This window comes from Tamandua tetradactyla, chromosome 6, assembly GCF_023851605.1.
Source record: "Tamandua tetradactyla isolate mTamTet1 chromosome 6, mTamTet1.pri, whole genome shotgun sequence".
Taxonomy (NCBI): domain Eukaryota; kingdom Metazoa; phylum Chordata; class Mammalia; order Pilosa; family Myrmecophagidae; genus Tamandua; species Tamandua tetradactyla.
Genome location: NC_135332.1, coordinates 83,219,583 through 83,228,809, shown reverse-complemented (window position 1 = coordinate 83,228,809; position 9,227 = coordinate 83,219,583). Strand labels below are relative to the sequence as shown.

The 9,227-nt window shown below is 43.8% G+C and overlaps 1 pseudogene; it reads right to left on the bottom strand.

The window, feature by feature from the left end:
* Positions 1–7,357: 7,357 nt before the first annotated feature.
* LOC143686182 (mitochondrial import inner membrane translocase subunit TIM14 pseudogene) lies at positions 7,358–7,620 on the bottom strand (annotated as a pseudogene).
* Positions 7,621–9,227: the final 1,607 nt, after the last annotated feature.

Here is a 9,227-nt window from a genome sequence, read left to right as displayed (position 1 = left end):
AAGCAATATATATATATATATATTTTAACATGGGCAGGCACCGGGAATCGAACCCAGGTCCTCTGGCATGGCAGGCAAGCATTCTTGCCTGCTGAGCCACCGTGGCCCACCCAAAAGCAATATTTTTTTGTCTCCCTTCTGCTCTGGGGTGTCTTTTCTGATTTCTGGTTGGAGAAGGCTCAGGTGAGATGAAAGGTTGGGGAATGACAGATACTGCTTTGGAGGATCTTTTCAAATTAAGACATCATACATAGAATCTCAGAGTTAAGGAATATTAATATTGCATTATTCAATGGCTCATGAATGATTCCAAAAGAATACAATTATTTTATGTGTACTGCAGAAATGTTCTCTGCTTACCATGTGTAGTAGTTAGGGTTCTCTAGAGAAACAGAATCAACAGGAAATATCCATAGATATAAAACTTATAAAAGTGTCTCACGTGACTGAGGGAAGGCAGAGTCCAAAATCCGCAGGGCAGGCTGTGAATCCAACGATTCTGATGGATGGTCTGGATGAACTACACAGAAGAGGCTCACCAGCTGAAGCAGGAAGAGAGCCTGTCTCTTCTGAATCCTCCTTAAAAGGCTTCCAGTGATTAGATTGAGCATCACTCATTTCAGAAGACATTCCCCTTGGCTGATTACAAATGGAATCAGCTGTGGATGTAACTGACGTGATCATGATTTAATTCTATGAAATGTCCTCATTGCAAAAGACAGGCCAGCACTTGCCCAACCAAACAGGTACCACCACTTGGCCAAGTTGACACATAAACCTGACCAGGACACCATGGAATCTCCTAAATTGTTTCAGGATTACCATTGGGTTCATTAATGACATTTATACTTATTCCAAGGAGGCACCTGAGGCACCTCAAGGACTTTTGAGGATAATTCTTCAATTGGTCCAACATTTCTACATGATTTATTTGGGAATTTAATTTTAGGATTTTAGTCTCAGTAGATAGAGGCTATATGAGGTTTCAGAAGGAACAGGAGGAGCTGGAAAAGAGAAAAGCAAGGAGCAGGGATTTGGAGGTTTCTTTGACAACGGGGCATCTTCCTCCCTGGGAACTCTGGCCCAGCATGTCCAGATCTCCAATGTCTGGTTTGGGAAAAGTCTTCATCAGACTGCTCTTGGAGGTGTACTGAGGGAGGGAATATGGGAGCCCATCAGTGACCTTCCAAAGTTCTAGGATCACAAGTGCCAGCTCCCTGTTTCTGCACTGGTCAGCAATTTGGGTAAGGTAGGACACCGAACCCAGATGGTAGCCAGCACAGCTTGAGGTCCGGCCCCCAGGCCCCTGGGGACATGTTACAAACTCCAAAGTCCATGCCAGGCTGAGCACAAGCACAAGAAGGAGAACCAGACGGACCCACAGAGCCAGAGGAGGGCGGGCCTGGCACCGGGAGCCATGGAAAACTGCAGAGGGAGGGTGGGGCATGTGCTCCAGTAGAGCTGGCAGCTTCTGGCAGCACCTCTGGGTTCTCTGTTCATTTTTAAATAGTTTTAGTCATACATCATTCAATCCAGCCCAAGTGTATAGGCGTGCCTTTGCCACCATACTCTTTCTGAAGACATTTCTTTTTCTTCCACAAAGAATCCATACCCCTTTCCCAATCTCCCCACCTGTTGACATTTAGTTTTGGCATAATGCCTTTGTTACATTCAGTGGAAGCATTTTACAGTGATACTGTTGACTGTAGACCCTAGCTTGCATTGATTGTACTTTTTCCCATTTACCATCTATTTTCAGCATCCTGACATTCCTTTGTTCTTCCTCATGTAAAAACATTTTTAAATTTCTACATTTAATCACCATCATTGTACACTCTAGGCATTCATAAATTATACCATTTCAGTCTTTATCTTCCATATTTCCTTCTGGTTTCATACGTGCCCCCAGCCCTTCTCCTCTATCATATGCACATTCAGCTTCATTCAGGGTACTGACATTATTGTGCTACAATCAGGTAGTATTGTGCTATCCATGTCTGAATTTTTACAGTCAGTCCTGTTGCACAATATGCATTCCTTCAGCACTGTCATGGTCAGGTTCATGTGTCTACTTGGCCAGGTGTTGGTACCTGTTTGTCTGGTTGGGCAAGTGCTGGCCTGTCTGTTGTGATGAGGACATTTCATAGAATTAGATCATGATCATGTCAGCTGCATCCACAGCTGATTCCATTTGTAATCAGCCAAGGGGAGTGTGTTCTGCAATGAGTGATGCTTAATCTAATCACCAGAAGCCTTTTAAGGAGGATTCAGAAGAGACAGGCTCTCTTCCTGCTTTGGCCAGTGAGTCTCTCCTGTGGTGTTCGTCCAAACTCTCCATCGGAATCGTCGGCTTTACTCTGGGATATATTGGGGCATCACACTAACCTGGACAAACCAACAAAATCTCATGCCCTATTCAAGATTCCATGTACTTAACAGTGTTCAACTAAACTGACCATACAAGTTAACTTAGGAAATGTACTACTCAAAATATAAACTTTGCACCAAAAAAAATCTCTCCCTTTGGCCTCACACAGAAGTTGAAGTTTTAAAATATGGACAGTATCACCTTTACCCTGTATTCTGATTTACCATAGTCCTAGCCACATCAGCTTCAATCATATCTCTACTTGAAGTCTAATCCCTTTTTCAACTTTTTAAATAGTTCTTTTATGAGGTACTGCTGACTTTCATAGCTTCAGAGCTCTGACTCTGAGTCTCAGATTCACATAAATACCCAAAGGTTCTGGGAATGACCAGGTTATAAATAACAGCTCAGTATCTCAGAATTTAGAAATAATAGTTACACCTCCTGAATATATGTGGCTGCTGTAAGAGCTTGCAATCTAGGACCCTTTACAATGGGCCCCAACCTGATAACCCATCTTCTCAACTTCGTTCACCAAGTTTTTGTTGTTGTGGTTATTTGGTTTTTACCTTTGCAGTAGTTCATGAAAGAACTTTTTTTTTCATGCAAGAACTTATTTATATTTGCAGTGTTAGTTGATGGGACACATGAATCTGTACAACCCCTTTCAATCATGTTCACCTTCAATATGGTAATATTACTTATAGACCCACTAATGAACTGCCTTCACTTCTGTCTGTTCACTTACAATTAAGTTCAGCCTCATTAGCAAACTGTTCACCCATCTCAAGCTTCTGTGTATCTCTAGGTCCCCTATATTCTGTATTATAAGCCTCCAATTTTACCTCACCATGATCATAAAAGTGGAATCATACAGTACCTGTCCTTTTGTGTCTGGCTTATTTCACTCAGCATTATGTCCTCAAGGCTTATCCATCTTCTCATGTGTTTGAGAAGGTCATTTTGTTTTACTGCTGCATAATATTCCATTGTATGTATATACCACATTTTGTTAATCCACTTGTCTGCTGATGGGCACTTGGATTGTTTCCATCTTTTAGCTATGAGCATAAAATCCCTGTTTGCATCACTGCTTTCAGCTCTTCTGGGTATATCTGAGTAATGGTATTGTCGGGTCATAGGGCAAGTTGATATTTAATGTTCTGAGGAACTGCCAGACTGCCTTCCATAGCGTCTGCACCATTATTCATTCCCACCAGCAGTGCATAGGTATCCCAGTTTCTTCACATCTTCTCCAACATTTGTAGTTTGTTGTTTGTTTAATAGCAGCCATTCTTAAAGGTGTGAGGTGGTATCTCATTGTAGTATTGATCTGCATTTCCCTTATGGCTAATGAGAATGAGTGTCTCTTCATGTGCTTTTGAGCCATTTCTATTTGCTCTTCAGAAAAAATGTCTATTCATATTTTTAGCCCACTTTCTAATTGGGTTGCTTGTTCTTTTGCTGTTGAGTTGTATGATTTCTTTATGTTTACAGGATATCAAACCTTTATCCAATGTGTGATTTCCAAATATTTTCTCCCATTGAGTTGGCTGCCTCTTCACCTTTTTAACAAAGTCTTTTGAGGCAAAAACACATTTGATTTTGAGGAGTTCCCATTTATCTATTTTTTTTTTTCCTTTCATTGCTTGTGCTTTGGGTGTAAAGTTTAGGAAGCTACCGTCTATTACTAGGTCTTGAAGATGTTTCTCTACATTTTTTTCTAGCTCTATGGTACTGGTTCTTATGTTTAGGTGCTTGATCCAAGTTGAGCTAATTTTTGTATAGGGTGTAAGGTAAGGGTCCGCTTTCATTCTTTTGGCTATTGATATCCAGTTCTCTCATGCCCATTTACTGAAAAGACTGTTTTGTTCCAGTTCAGTGGTGTGGTAGTTAGGTTCATGTGTCAGCTTGACCAGGGGAAGCACCTAGTGCTATTGCTGTGGACATGAGCCAATGGCATGTGAACCTCATCTGTCGCTGATTACATCTACAGTCGGCTAGGAGGTGTGCCTGCTACAATGAATGATGTTTGATTTAATTGGCTGGAAGCTTAAATGAGAGAGCTCAACGCAGTACAGCCCAAGCAGCTCAGCATACCTCATCTCAGCACTCACAGCTCAGCCCAGGCCTTTGGAGATGCAGAAAGGAATCACCCCAGGGAAAGTTGTTGGAACCCAGAGGCCTGGAGAGAAGACCAGCAGAGATCACTCTGTGCCTTCCCGTGTAAGAAAGAACCTCAGTTGAAAGTTAGCTACCTTTCCTCTGAAGAGCTACACGTTTTTAACAAAATAAATCCCCTTTTATTAAAAGCCAGTCCATGTCTGGTGTGTTGCATTCCAGCAGCTAGCAAACTAGAACAAGTGGATTTGGGGGCCTTGTCAAAAATCAGTTGACCATCGATTTGGTGGTCTATTTCTGCACTCTCGATTTGATTCCATTGGTCAATACTTATATCTTTGTGCCAGTACCATGCTGTTTTGACCACTGTGGTTTTATAATAAGTTTTAAAATCAGGAAGTGTTAATCCTCCCACTTCATTCTTCTTCTTCTTCTTTTTAAGGATGCTTTTAGTTATCCGGGGCCTCTTTCACTTCCAGATGAATTTGGTAACTAGCTTTTCCAAGACTTCAAAGTAGGGTTGTTGGAATTTTGATCGGTACTGCATTGAATCTGCAGATCAGTTTGGGTAGAACTGACATCTTAACTGTATTTAAACTTCCTATTCATGGGCAGGAATGTCTTTCCCTCTACTTAGATCTTCTTTGATTTCCTTTCTCTTCAACATTTGACAGTCTGCCTTGGAGTAGGCCTATTTGGATTTATTCTATTTGGGGTTCATTGGGATCTTCTGATTACATATTTATGTCTTTTATAATACTTGGGAAGTTGTCCCCTATTATGTTTTCAACTAACCTTCCCAGTCCTTTAGTCTTCTTTTCTCCTTCTGGGATACCAGTTATTCTTATATTTGTGCTCTTTGTGTTGTCCATGATTTCCCTGAGATCCAGTTCCATTTTTTTCCAGCTTTCTTGCCATTTGTTCTTTTGTGTGTTGTAGTTCAATTATCCTGTCTTCTAGCTCACTTATTCTTTCTTCTGCCTCATCATATCTGCTGTTGTGTGTTTTAGTATATTTTTAATTTGGTCTACAGTATCTTTAATCTCTGTGAGAGCTGCTATTTTTCTATTTATTCTTTTAAATTCTTCTTTATGCACCTCCAATGTCTTCTCGTCATCCTTTATGCCCTCATGAACATCCTTGATTAGTTCCAAATTCCGTTGTACTCTCCCGTGTTTTAATTTGGTCGTTTGGCTGGGCCATATCTGCCTGATTTTCTGTTGTGTTTGGGGAATTTGATTATCTTGTTAAGGTTGTTTGGAAGTTGTTTCCTCCACTGTTCTAAGGTGTTGTCTTTGCTTGGGTTTGCGTTGAAGGTTCCCTTTTGTGCTTGCTTCATCCAGAATTCCCCACTAAACTGGGGCCCAGATCTCGTGGAGGGGCTTGAGGCTGTACTTGAGGCTTCTCAGCAGATGGCGCCCTTGGGCCTCCTCTGGCCGCCTCTCCCCATCTGCGGCAGCTGGATGGAGACCTGGTGCAATTCCAGCCAAGTCCGCGGGTCTCAGTACGCACTGAGTGCCGCCAGCCCCGGGGCTGGGGGGTGAGAAGTATGCATCTCGGCAGAGAATCCACCTGTGGGCCCAATGGGTCTGGTTGTCCCAGGCTTCCATTGGGATAACCTGTAGGACTTGGTAGTCAGCTGCCCTGCTGCTGCCAGCGTGGGAATGCCTGCTGACTAGTCCCAGTGCACAGTGGGACAGCTGGTGGCAGCACCCTGGGGGGCAGCTGGTCCTGGTTGGCAGCTGGGTGCACTTCTGGGTTCCCCACGGGAGCTCCAGGCCGTGGAGCTGAGAGGAAAGGTATCCCTAGCTACCTGTGGGGCAGGCTGGGGTGGAGGGGTGCCCTGTGCCTTCGGGACTCGCACTTCCCCACGCGCGCTGCCACCTGCCCCCAGTGGGGTCACGCCCGAGCTCACTCACTCCACTCCCTGCAACCCAAATCCTCCGTGTTTTTTTTTTTTTTTTTTTTTTTTTTTTATCCAGGCTTTCCCTATATATGTAGAAGACCCTCTCTGGTCACTTGCACACTGGAACGGCTGTCCCGGCTGTTTTTCTGTCCCTTCTATCATTGTTCCCCTGGAGCAGGGGTGAGCTCAGCCTCTCCTGTTCTGCCATCTTCTCGCTCAAGTCTGCCCCCGAGGCTCCCGGGCTCGGCTGCTCCCCACCACCACCATCCGTGCCCCAGGACCAACGTGCTCCAGGGGTCTCGATGCCCATCAAGCTAGGCCTGGGTGTCAAGGCGGCACCACGGACGCCTTTGCTTTTTTTTTTTTTTTTTGCATGGCAGGCACCGGGAATGGAACCCAGGTCTTGGACGTGGCAGGCTAGAACTCTGCCTGCTGAGCCACTGTGGCCCACCCACGCCTTTGCTTTTTCAGTGTGGTTCTCTGTCCCCTGAACAACCTCTTCTCCAAGGAGATATGTGTCCCCACTATGTAACAATTTGTACTAATTCCACCGGAGCATCGCTGTATTTGGTCACCTTTTTATCAGTTGCCCAGTGCACACAGACCTCCTTGAGTGTTGGGACTGTCTTGTTTTCCTTGCTTTGAGAAGTGCCTGGCACTATTATAGGTACCAAACTGCCAGCTAAATGAGTAATGAATAATATTGCTACCATAATGGTGTAAGTACATTTATCCATAATTAATAATTAACCTTAAAAATTAGGAAAAGGAAAGAAATAACTAACCTCCAACTACCCTCAAATAGTCTATAATCTGATTAAAAATTCTTAAATTTAAAATGATAACAAAAGCTTTGTGCTAAGTCATTTCTTAAAATTACAGCTTTGAGCCATTTCATTACAAAAGTTGGTAATCATATACATAAACGAACATGAACTTAGAATTTTCATCATGCATCTACTTCATTTTTTAGCTTGACTGACTGAATCTTTAGCTTCATTTTTTTTGGCGGCCAAGTAAGGCGATCCTCTCTGGTCTTGGTGATTTAAGAGCATAGTTCGTCGGTGAGCATCTCTTATTTTTCCTTGATTGGCAGTTGGGCTTACACCTAGTATCAGTGCTGCTTCCCGCTTTGTCACTTTGGGCTCAAACCCACCACTGTCGTAGCCACCAGTGAAGGCAGATTTTGGAAAGCTTGTTTTACTTGACGCTCCATGTGCTTCATGGCTTGCAAAACATAGCAGCCAGCACGTGCTGCAGCTGCAGTGTTCAGTCCAACTGCAGCCACCGTACTGGCCCTGGCTCCAGCCCAGGCCCCTGCCTGCAGAGGCCCAGAGGCCGCGATCACCACCCCATAGCTGCAGCAGCTATATATCACCCAGGTGTCTTGTGTTTTTAACAGCTTTATCAAGGTAGAATTTAGGCACAAATCCAACCATTTTATGCACACAGTTTGAAGAGTTTTGGCAAATGTATGCAGTCATCTAACACCACTGCAAGCAAGATATAGAACATTTCCATCACCTCCTGAAGCTCCGTGTTGCCAGGCTGCAGTCCTGTCTGCCCCTCGCCAGCCCCAGGCCAACACTGGAGCGCTTCCTGTTCTTACAGATTCGTGTTGCCTGTCCTAGAACTTCACATAAATGGAGCAGTATGGTTTGCACTCTTTAGTGCTTGACTCTTTTCTGCAGCATTCTAATTGTTCTTTTTTTTTCCTTTTGGTGTACAACTTCATGAATTTTAACAAATGTGTAGACTTATGTAACCACCAACACAGAGCTATTTACTTTTGGATGTACTTTTGTAAAGATGAGAAGTGACCTTCTTACAGGCCCCTCCCACCACGACCAGCACCTCTACCCACCCCTCTGCTCCCCTCTCTCACCTGAGCTAAGCACCAGCCCTTATTAGCCACTCACCCAACCCATCCTAGGCCACTGTCCAGCAACATCCCCTTTCCTTCACGCATCATTAATTCATCTCCTCTGCTGAGCCAGTCACATGAGATGCTCACAAACAATTATTTGACCCATCTTTTCTTGGCCCCACATCTGTCTTCAGTTACCACCCACATTTTTATTGAGGTGGTACAGTGGAGGTGCACCATGGAGGGGAATGGTGAATTTCATGTGTCAATGTGGCTGGGCCATCGCACCCACTGTTTGCTCAAACACTAGCCTGAGAAGGTATTTTGCAGATATGATGTCACCCGCAATCAGTGGACTGTGAGTAAAGGAGACAACCCTCCTGACGTGGGTGGGCTTCATTTCATCAGTGGAAGGCTTCAGGAGCAAAACCAGATTTCCCTGAGAAGCAAAAAACTTCTGCCTCAAAGACTGTAGCCTAGAAATCCTGTCTGAATTCTCAGTCTGCCTGTCCACCCCACAGAATGTGGACTTGGCAGCCCTGACAACGCAGGAGCCAGTTCCTTAAAGTCACTCATCGTTCCAGTTTGCTAGCTGCCGGAATGTGATACACCAGAAATGGAATGGCTTTTAAAAAGGGGAATTTACAAGTTGCTGGTTTTCAGTTCTAAGACTGTGAAAATGTCCACATTAAGGCAAGGCTATAGAAATGTCCAATCTAAGGCATCCAGGGAGAGATACCTTGGGACAAAAAGGCCAATGACGCCAAAACCAGGTAAAGATATTACAAAAAAAGAAAACTACAGACCAATCTCTCTAATGAATATAGATGCAAAAATCCTCAACAAAATTCTAGCAAATCGAATTCAACAACACATTAAAAGAATTATACATCATGACCAAGTAGGATTCATCCCAGGTATGCAAGGATGGTTCAACATAAGAAAATCAATTAATGTAATACACC